Source organism: Amblyomma mixtum, chromosome 4 (genome assembly GCF_055824585.1).
Source record: "Amblyomma mixtum isolate Tamu chromosome 4, ASM5582458v1, whole genome shotgun sequence".
NCBI lineage: Eukaryota > Metazoa > Arthropoda > Arachnida > Ixodida > Ixodidae > Amblyomma > Amblyomma mixtum.
In genome coordinates this window covers 57,239,487-57,250,469 of record NC_143015.1, presented here as the reverse complement: position 1 = coordinate 57,250,469, position 10,983 = coordinate 57,239,487, and the positions used below count along the sequence as shown (strand labels likewise).

Genomic DNA, 10,983 nt, shown 5'->3' with positions numbered 1-10,983 from the left:
AGCAATTCCAGCAAGCCTGAGAAATGTCGCGAAGTTCCCGTAAGCCACTGCTGTATTCTTACGGCCATGCAGTCGAATTCAACCCCCTGGAAAAACTGCCAAGCAGCTGCTAGAAGCAGCAACAGTAGCTATCAAATGAAGCCTCAATACAGAGGAATGCAAGCCAAGATTAAATAAGATATACTGTTAAAAAGAAAGAGTTGTTCGAGCAGGCAAGGCGCAAACTTCATCACGTGCAAGAGTGCTGTGGTGCTGTATCGAAACTAAACGTGATCCAGTCCGAGTCGAAAAAGCGTGGGTTGTGCCCTGGCCAGCGGCTACTGTTCTGTTCAATGTTTATTTATTCTTCACAAAAACTCAGAAATTAAAATAAAATACTAAAAACGCAAATAAAGTACATTGTTTGAAATGAAATGTAAAAGTTGCGGTGTTCGTCTTACGATGAATCGCAAGTACGTGTCATAGCCAAAGCCTGTTAGCACGTGTTAGCACGGTTCGGGCGGGACGCGTTGCTTATTCCGCTTCTTTTTCTTCTCTTCACCTCTTGTGTTCCTCTTCTGTCTCTTCTGTTCCTCTTCTGCCATGTCGCACATACTTATTAAGTGGACAACTGAGGAATCATGGGACGTTTATCCCGTGCGTTCGATAGTGGATGTCAGTCTCGGCTTCCGCCTTAAGAGCGAAGAGAACGCTATTGAAGAGCTTCGTGGCACACATGTCAGCGTCAACTGGAAAGCTGGGGAGCCACCAGCTACAGCAGAGCTGCTCGATTTCGGTAAGCGCAAGCGTTTGCAACCGTTATTGCTAGGCACCGCGAATGCTCTGGATTTATTTCTTCTGGTAAAATAACGCAGGCACGCTGAAAGTGATGGAACGGCGACGTTCGCGGGCCGTGAAAAGTGCCGGCGCCTCTAACAGCCGTGGCAGTGAAGGTGAAGAGCCGCCTTCAAAAAAACCGAAGGTAAATCTACCCATTATTGTCGACGTTTAGTAGTAACCCTTTCTGCTTTCTTTTTCTGTATTGCAAGGGGCCACATAACGTCAGCACATCGTAATCATTGCTGTGATCTATAGTCTATTGCTACAGATTGTAACGCATAAAGGTTGTTAGCTGCGAGATAGATTTAAGAGCATTAGAATTCTTTGCCGTTGCTAGCCGATTTTGTGCCTGCTTTTATTTTTCAAACGCACACGTTTTCATGTAAACAGTACCTATTTTTATGATAGCGTAGGTTGACTACCAAGCGTCAAGACGGCGAAATTTTATTTTCTTACAAGAGATTAGGGAGAATGGTTTAGATGTCTTCGTTAACTGTTTATAAAAAAATACCGGCCTCGTATCAGCATGCCATCTTAAATTTGTAATTACGAAATTGTGAATAAGGAATAAAAGGCATATTTCCTGGTGTGAAATTATTAATTTTTATTTTTCAAAGTATTGAGACATTTAACAAGAGAAACTCTTTATTTAGCAACTGAGTTTGTTTTCAAGCAACATAATATAGAAGGAAGAGAATTTCTTTACTTTAGTGGAGTAACACATGTCAACATTGCCTGGAAGCCCCCTAATGTAGGTTGTGCCTTAGGTCACTTGATATGAGGTATATGTGCATGCTGTAAGCTACAGATGCATTGCAATCAAGTAACTGTACACAGCTGTGTTATCACATGAGTGATGTGAAACAAGAAGCATGAAAAGGCTGTGTGCAAGCAGGTATACTACTTGATTAGACATTGTCATCCATGACGCGTGAAACAAGATGTGGTCCTTCATCACCCTGTTTTTATGTCTTGTAATTATGCAATGAAACATGCAGGCATGCAAATTTTGTGTTGCTTTCATTTTGACCACAAATCGCAGCAATCACACTAGCCAAACTTGCTTTGGGAGAGAAGCTCCAAGTACTATTTGTGGTAATGGGGTTATAAAATTTATGGTTTATACAGTTTCATGTCCCGTGCGACTCAGGCTACAAGGGACATCATAGTGCAGGGCTCCGCATAATTTCGACCCCCTGGGGCTCTTTAACATGCACTGACATTGCACAGTACACAGGCCTCTACCATTTCTCCTCTATTGAAATGTGATCGCCGCAGCCGGGATCGAACCCGTGCCTTTTGAGTCAGCAGCCAAGCACCATAACCAGTGATCCACGATGGCGGCTGGTTTTAAAATTTTCTGCAAGTCAGGAGTAATGGAAAATAGACATCTAATTTTAGTTGCTTGTTTTCTTTTTTAGAATGAATACGTTAGACACTAGGATGCATGTTTCACCATGTGGCATTCTTTTGCTACCTCTGAGTAATTTATAATTGAATTTCTTCTTGATGCTGTTTCGGTTTCATCAGCGGAATGATGGCCGTGATGTGTTGGGAGTGTTATAGGTTATTTGAGGCACAAAACAACTGCAGTATAATTGTTGATTCTTAGTTCTGTTTCAACACGTAGGCCAACCTGCTTCAAAAGCTGGAATAAGAAGCGACATATCAGCAGTAATGTTTCAGTTTTTCCATGCCTCACATCACCTAAACACTCCTAAGCGTTACAGCCACCGTTTCATTGATGAAACCGAAGCAGCATCAAGAAGTAATTTAATATTATAAAATTTAGTGGTCATAGGCAAACACCATGTGAAACACCATGTGCATTCTAATGTGAAAAGCATCATTTGAAAGAAGAAAACACGCAGCTGAAATAAGGTGTCTGTGGTCCTTTAGCAGTGTTGCCAAAGCTGACTCCAGCCTCTATGAAGTATGTGGTTTGGTGGGCACTGTCTAAGGCTGCTTGGCCGCCACGGTGGCTCATTGGTTACGGCGCTCGGCTGCTGATCCGAAAGAAGTGGGTTTGATGTGGGCCATGGCGGCCAAATTTTGGTGGTGGCAAATTTCTAGAGACCTCTTCACTGTGCGATGTCAACGCATGTTAACCCCAGGTGGTTGAAATTTCCGGAGCCCTTCACTATGGTCTCCCTCATATCCCGAATTGCTTTGGGACGCTAAACCCCCATAAACCCACAAGGCTGTTCAAACTAGTCTGTAAATAAGCTAGGTGACAAAACTTGCCAGCACATTCAGTTTTTATTGCATAAGCAATACTGCGACAGGTTTCGAGCCGTCGTAGCTCCCGTCGTTGACCTTGTACAGCTTTGCTTCAGCCAATTACGCAATTTACCCGGTTTAACAAGAGCGAAACCACTGCCAATTTTTTTATAATTTCTTCTGTGTGACATGGGGGTTGCCTGAGGAGAGCAATACATTTGTAAAGTGCAGAGCCCCATGGCTATGGTGAATTGGGGCAGAAAAACTTGATGACTAAGCTGAGCAGGATAGTAAGTTTCGAGTAGTTGGTAAGGTTGGTAGCAGCATTGAGGTGTTTGTGATGGCAGTACTCCTGTCCACTGCACCTTTTCCTTACACAAGTCATGTGCTCTAGCATATTTGTAGCCCAGGTAAAGACGTGGAGGCTGTGTTTGGGCAGACCAGTAAAATCAAAACAAAAAAAAACTATGGCACTGTGTTGCTTCTGGCATCAAAACATTTTTTGATGCCCGACGCTGGTTGTGCCATACCAAACCTTAATTCATTTACTGTGGTAGTCCAGCCTGCTGTGCATTATGCATGAGAATTACAAGATGGAAGCTAATGTTCTCTTATCAGCCATTATTGCTTATGCTGATGCAAGAGGTCAATCACCATACAAACAGCATTGTAGTGGGTCATTCAGTACTGCGGCTTCATGCGTAGCAGTAATTATAGAGACAATTGTGGTTGCCGTGAACCAACTAAGACAATTCATCCTACATCAAAATTCTTCTGATCACAACTGTGTAACATATTCACCAATCTACATACAAACGCAAGGGACCGGGGCCAGTTGGATCCTTTCAACATTAGCCTCTGCTGTACCCATGGCATAGTCACTTCGAAACAATTGCCAAGCTTTCCAGCACTACAAATAGAAAAGTTAAGATGAGTGGGCAATTACACCCTGAAAAGCACAACTGATTACACTTGAAAACGGGAACATTACACTACCATCGGTTCCTATAAAGCCTAGACCGCACGTGTGTGTCTAACAAAAGAGAAAGCTAAATATTCACGCCCACAGCACATGCCGTCCACTTAATCTTGGCAGCATTAAGTTGCAAATGATATTGGGCAAAGGCGCCATTCAGGAAAACAACTCCGAGGATATCCACTGTAGTATTATGAACTCGGTCGTAGGCGCCTTTTCCACCATGCACACCGCAATAAGAGTGATCGCTATTCAGAAAGCTTCGATAAAGCAGTACAGGTGGGCATGGTTAGCTATTGGAGTAACTAATTTTTTTAATCTCCCGTCCAGTTTTTTAATCTCTGAGGCAGAAAACAATAAAAATTCATTTGGGAATGCGGTCTACTTCACGCCAAAGGGCGAGCGTTGGGAGTGTCTGCTGTCTGCCCCCGGCCTAGGTGCCATCACCGTCAGCGCCTGGGATTAGTCAAAAGGAACGCTGGCATAGGAGGAGGAGGGAGGAGATGCCGTTACTTTTAGTTCATTGCGGTGCTTTATGCATGTGTACTTTTCACAGCCTCTTTGAAAAAACTTAAGCTGTCCCATGGCTTAATCACGCAGCACACTATTCATGCAATCACACAGTATTGGCACAGTATTCGGCATGAATACGTGACATGACCCACTGGTGACCCACACTGCAGTTATAAAACACTAATTAACCCCAAGGCATTGTAACAAACTATTTTTGGACAGTTGTGCTTGTGCGACACATTGTGTCTTCCATTGCGTTTTACTGCCTTAAAGACCCCATCTTTTTCTGATATCCTAACTAATTATCCCATCTGTTGCTTTCCTTTTTACGCCCCCTCTTCCTTTTCGCTAATTCAGGGTAGCCATCTGGTCTGTGCTTCTGCTTAACCTCCTTGCCTTTTCGTTTCGTCTCTCTCTCTCTCTCTCTATATATATATATATATATATATATATATATATATATATAATTTACTGCTCACAGTCCAGTGCGTTCTATTTATGCTTCTTTTGGACTTGCACAATGTCCTGCTTAAACAGTCATGTTTATAGCTTGTTAATAGTTTTTACGGTATGATTTTTTTTCTTGTCCATTCCTAGCAGCTGTAACTGCATATGCATGCTTCGCATATAATGGTGCAGCTTGAAATTGTAGGCAGTTAATATTCCTTATGGTAAGATACCACTTTGGTTATTAGCTGCAGCTCTGTTTGAACATTCATTAGCGAGTTTGTTCATTAATAGGCGGACCCTTAACCGGTATGGTCCCCCTATTCTGAAGCACCCTGGTGACTCGGGAGTTCAGCTGGTTGTGTAAGCATGACAAGACAGAAAATAGCAACTGCATTGCAGTGGATGCTAGCTGCCACTACTATCAACAGTGGTAATTCAACTGGTGCTTGATGGTGTGTCGTCTCTCTTTAGAATGGAACAGAATGCTCCTGCGACGCCCACAAAAAGGTGTAGCAGTTGCAGCAGCAAGTAAAAGAGCTGCAAGAGCGCTTGCAGGTGGCGGAGAACAACTACGGTAAGTTGCTCTTTGAAGTAAAAGACACTTTCGCTTGTTGCATTAGTGCACAAAAAAAGGCACTGTATACAATGCATGCTAATGCACTTATTTGCAAGTACTGCCATGAGAGCGCAGGACAAAAACAGCTTAGCTTTGCTCCTGATTTTGTGATATAATAATGTTTTCTCCAGTTATAAAAGTCGATAGCTGACTTCTTTGTTTGTGCTTGCTGTGTGTTTTTAAATGTTTGTTTCCTTCTGTGTTCAGATTCCTTCAAGATGGTGAAGGGTCTGAGAAAAATCACCCGCCGCCTCGAGTCTTCGCCAGCTGCCGCTACCGCTGAAGCCGAGATGGTAAATGCTTTTTCTTTTTCTTTTGGTGCTCATGATGCCAGAAATATGGCTGTGACCTAAGACTGAATTCTAGGCTAAAAACCAAATAAATAAATAAGTAGTATTTTGAGATCTGCAACACCCATTCTATTGCAGTACATGAGGCCACTGCTTTGCAGCTGCACAAAATCCTTTGGTATAACTCAGTATATTGACACAGAAAACTACAGCAAGCAGCTTCAAGTACTAATTATTGTGCCTCACACACAGCAATTATGTGATTATAAAAGTGCTGATACAGCAGTGCTGGCAAGTGATTAACCAAAGCTACAAAAACTACAAAATAGTGTGTTACTCTTCATTCAGTTGAATGATAATATTATTACAAGCTGGGGTTTATTTACATTCTCTCTGCTAGCTCGAGTTCTTGTATCCAGCCACATGTTGAAGGCTATGGCTGCCACTCTCAGAGGGGAGCAAATCGTTACCTACGGATAGAGTCATGCCCTGTTTTTAGAACTACCATTTATGTGGGGGATTAGAGTTATGGACAGTTTTACAGGCTCCCAAATATTTTTTAATGCATTTACGCTTTCTTTATATGCAAACTAGCTGTCTTGACAATGGAGAGGGCGAACTTACATGGAGCCGGGCTCCATTGGGGTCCATGTATGTCTCTTGTGTTAATTTGGACAACGATAAGAACCTAACTTTGACCTTCCCTGTGTTATGAACGCTCTAAAGCATTGTGAAAGTGTAAATGCCTGAGTGAAGGCACGATTTTTGCTTTTTCATGTTTTCCGAGGTGCCCAGTCAGCATCTCTTCCCTTTGTCATATCGCATGAAGTAATGTGAAGATAACTCTCTCAGGAACTTGTGCTCTGCTGCATTAAACAGCTGTCAGCCCACCTAGTACACATATGTACTAGTGATTCATGGTATGTGAACAGTCATAGCAGATGTGCCATCGCACAGTGCGATGCCATCACTTGTCTAATGGACCACTAGATGCTTCAGACTGCACCGCATTATTTAAAAGGAAAATGGCTACCAGAATAATGCCCCAGATTGTCTAATTTCAACTTCACTGCCCACGACTATGCACAGAAGCAGACCTTAATTAGCTTTCTTTTTCAGAATTTTTTCTTCACAGGACATTATTACGCATGACTTGCTTTACAAACAATATGTCTCAGGAACCAATATGTCCATATTAACGAGGCATGGCTCTATTGCCTTGTCTGATATACAGTCATGCCCTTTTAATATGGATGAATCGAAATGTGGACAATCTTTATGAGGACCAATCTGTTCTAACATATTTGCGCCTCGTTAATATGGAACTACTTTCTGGATAATGGGCACGACGAAAATTCACAGAACTGATTGGGTCCCATGTATGCACGCTGTGTCGTATGCACAATGAGCAAAACAAAAGCTAGCTTGACTATAAAACTGAATGGTTCTTTCCTGTCCAGTGTTTCGTGCACAGAGCACCAGTAGAAGCCTGTTAATGCAGTGGTAAAATGTGCAAGCTTGGACAGGTTTGTACACCAGTTGACTGACAGATGGCGTACATAGACATTTTGGTATGACAAGCTGTGTTGTTCAGCCTCCCCTTTGCTTCGCATTTTTTTTTTGCAATGGGAACTGCACAAAAAAATTCTGTTGTGTTGTCGCACATACAGTCAGCTTCTGGAGAGGGCGCTAAAATACGAGTTTGAGAGCATTTTCTCTAGCTAAAAATTTTATCACACAGTGTTCCGGCCATGCAAGTGAATATCTTTTCTTGTCAAAACTTTTATTCTCAAAAGCGCAGGGCAAAATTTTCTGAGTATAAGCTTAGGGGCGTCATTTTTCAAAGCTGAAGAGCAGTGCCTCTACTAGACATGTAGCATCCTGCTAAATAATTTACCGATTTTTAAGGCACAGTAGTTGTTTTTATGGATTTGGTATGAGAGATGGGACTATCAGCCATCTTAACAGTAGGCACATTCTCATGAGATTGCATTTTAGAAGTATACTTATGTAGAAATAAAAACTACTTGTTGGCTGTGCAGCTGTTCATCTTTAATTTTCTCTTCCCCCACTTTTAAATCGCAGCTTACACACTATTTGCCTCGTGGCTATCATATAGGTTGGAAGGAACCATAAGGTCATCCCAGGTTTCTTATCTCGATTTCTTTATTGTGCAGGTGAACATCGGCAGTGGAGTGATGGTGGAGAAGGCCACCCTGCAAAGACTTCACTCGCACTGTCGTGGTGCCCCGACGAAATTCGCGAGGGCACTGATGCGTGTGTTATTCACAAAGGATGAGATGGAGGGCAAGTCCCTGTATGGCAAAGGATGCAATGTTAATAAGGGCGCCCCACCCAAAGAGGCACTGGACCCAGTGCGTGTCGATGCCCTCATTTGTAAGTACTGCCCTGAGAGCTCAGCACAAAGCCAGCATCGATTTGTTCCTGATTTGTTTACATGCAGCCGCACTAGGATCGCATGGTGAAGGTTTTTAAGTGTTTTCAGTGTGTTCCAGCAAGTTTAAATTGAAATAGCTGTGGAACGCATTAAGCTGGTTAGACACTGTGGGGTACAGTCATGCTCAGTATGACTTGGAACGCTTGAGCGTGTGGCCGGAATGCTTCCTGGATGCATGGTGAGGTCAGCATGCAGAGCGCTTGAATCCTGCTGCTTGAAGCAGCATGATTCTTCTATTGTGATAATCAGCTCCTGCCCCTGCATCATCTAAATACTCTTCTTGTTCCTTTCGGGCAACCCCAGCATCGTCTAAATACTTTGTGTTCCTTTCGGGCAGTGCTGTGCATTGAAGCATTGCGGCCACACGCTCTCACATTGCGAGTCATATTGAGTGTGATAGTACATATAAAATGTTTTAGGAATGCTTGCAATCAAAACAAGAAACGAACACAAAGAAAAAGAACACAAGGCAAGAGAGACGTGCACTGACTACCAGCTGATTTTATTGCACAGAATTCCCAATGGAATAGCATGATCAATGTATCACTTTTTTATGTACCGTATATTGCCGCGCAAAAGTCGACGTTTTTTCTTTAAATGTCCTTCCAAAGTTGGGGGGTCGACTTATAATCGGAGTCTTAAAGCCGGCCTATATGCGGGGTCAAAAGTAATTTCTTCTGAGTCACGGATAATATCACGCCCCGTGCGCTCGTAATTCCATAATACTTGTCAGACACGGTGCGAAAATGGATTTGCTTAAAAAAATTTTGAATGTAATTGAGATATGCACCAAAGGTTTGTTTTAATACGATGGCAACTTGTTATCGACAAACCGTGGGCATTCCACTGAAAAACAGCCAAAGCTGGGCGCGCTGGCAATGTTTAATACAAATGGGTGGCTACAAATCCAATCCAATCCAAAAGTAGACCACACGTGACCAGTCACATGAGCCGAGAAGCATTTTCGCGTGTTGTTGTGTGCCTTTCGCCATTTCTGCACGTCATTTTCCACGAGCAGCATCTCGGCGCCGCTTCCGACGACCAGCAGGAGCAGTGGCTCATAAGATGATGATCGCGGCTGTGTCCTCACAAGCGACGACGAGTCAGAGATGTCTTGTGAACGAATAGATGTTTCTTTATGACTCGGCTTTCTGAAAAACTTTTTGGGCGAGCTAGGACCGCAGGGTGTGGCAGCGCCAACCTAAATTCAGAGCCTAACTTTTTCTTTGCACAAAGGGGGTGGTGAGTTGGGGGGTCAACTTATCACCAGAGTTGACTTATAATCAACAATATATGGTAGTCACTGAGATGCAAAGAATGCATCCAGGAATTAATCGGAGCCCTTGGCAACCACAAAGAAAAAGAGCAGGAAAGCGGAGGAACGTAACCAGCTATCCGACATCAAAAAGCAGATGGACTAGAGAGCCATGACGCAACAAATAACATGAATGTGATGCAAGTTGTATTGGAAGATGTGTCAGTAAGGCCGTAGCAAAAGCACAGCAAAAGTATAAGTGGCTTAATTTACTGACACATTTTGCAGTCCTCCCTGTTTCACATACTGTCCCATTACTGATTGTGTGCATCTGTATGTGATTGCCAAGGGTTTCGATGGGCTCCTTAGTGTATTTCTTCTGCGTGTGTCAGTGAATGCTTGAAAAGAAAGAAGTGAAATGTTTAGCATGTGCTTCGTTTTTTGCATCTCATTTTTTCCATTCTAGCGTTGGATCAGCTTGCCCAATCCACTTTTCAGCTTAAACGTATCAACTAGGCAGCAGTTTTTTTTCTACCGTCTTTGCACAATAAGTGATTGAATGAGTTACGAAAAATCATGTTCTATTGATGAAATATCCATATAAAGGTGCTTTTATAGCTTCATACTGCGTGCGCCCTTGTGTGTTGTTCTGGCTTATATACATCAAGCGCTCTGGCAAATGCGTCCAAAAATTTCTAAAAATAGGGTGGTCGAAGTAGAAAGGCAATTTTTTCATGAATGTTGTCAGTAACAGATGAAGGTAGTTATTTTGGAAGCAATGCTAATTAGGTAGCTAGTTAAATTTGATAATTACCTTTTTGACACACCAGTGGTTAGAGCAAGAGATGTGAAGTTTCAAGAAATCTTGCACCTTTAAATTGTGCCTTCACAATCACAGTATTACTGAATGTTGAACATGGTGCATGCGCAGGTCATGGTCAAAGTTCTGCATTGTCGTCAGTATGTACCCATTATGTCATTTTAATTTTTTCTATTTCAGCATACGTCTGCGGCAAATTTGATACTACTGTGGTCCAGGTGAAGAATTCGCTCTCGTCTATGATTTCGCGTGAATTAAAGTAAGAAACCAGATTTCTTGTTTGTCAAGTGTTGGTGGCTAGTGTCATTTCATTTCTGGATGCACTTTGCCACTGTATTATACATTAAGTGCATCAATCAGAATCACAACTAAACAATGAGCATCACATCTTAATCAGAAAATCAGTTGCCAGTCTTCATCACAAAAGACGCAGAAATGTATCATGAACTCAAAGTAAATGCACCACAAATACATCAGAATCTCAACAGGAGAAAAAGCATCACGTCTTAATCAGAAAATCGGTGGCCAATTTTCATCACCAATACATCACAAACTCAACACAAAAG

General features: G+C 42.4%; 1 pseudogene; it reads left to right on the top strand.

The window, feature by feature from the left end:
• Positions 1-489: 489 nt before the first annotated feature.
• LOC149346549 (uncharacterized) lies at positions 490-10,689 on the top strand (annotated as a pseudogene).
• The last annotated feature ends 294 nt before the right edge of the window (positions 10,690-10,983 follow it).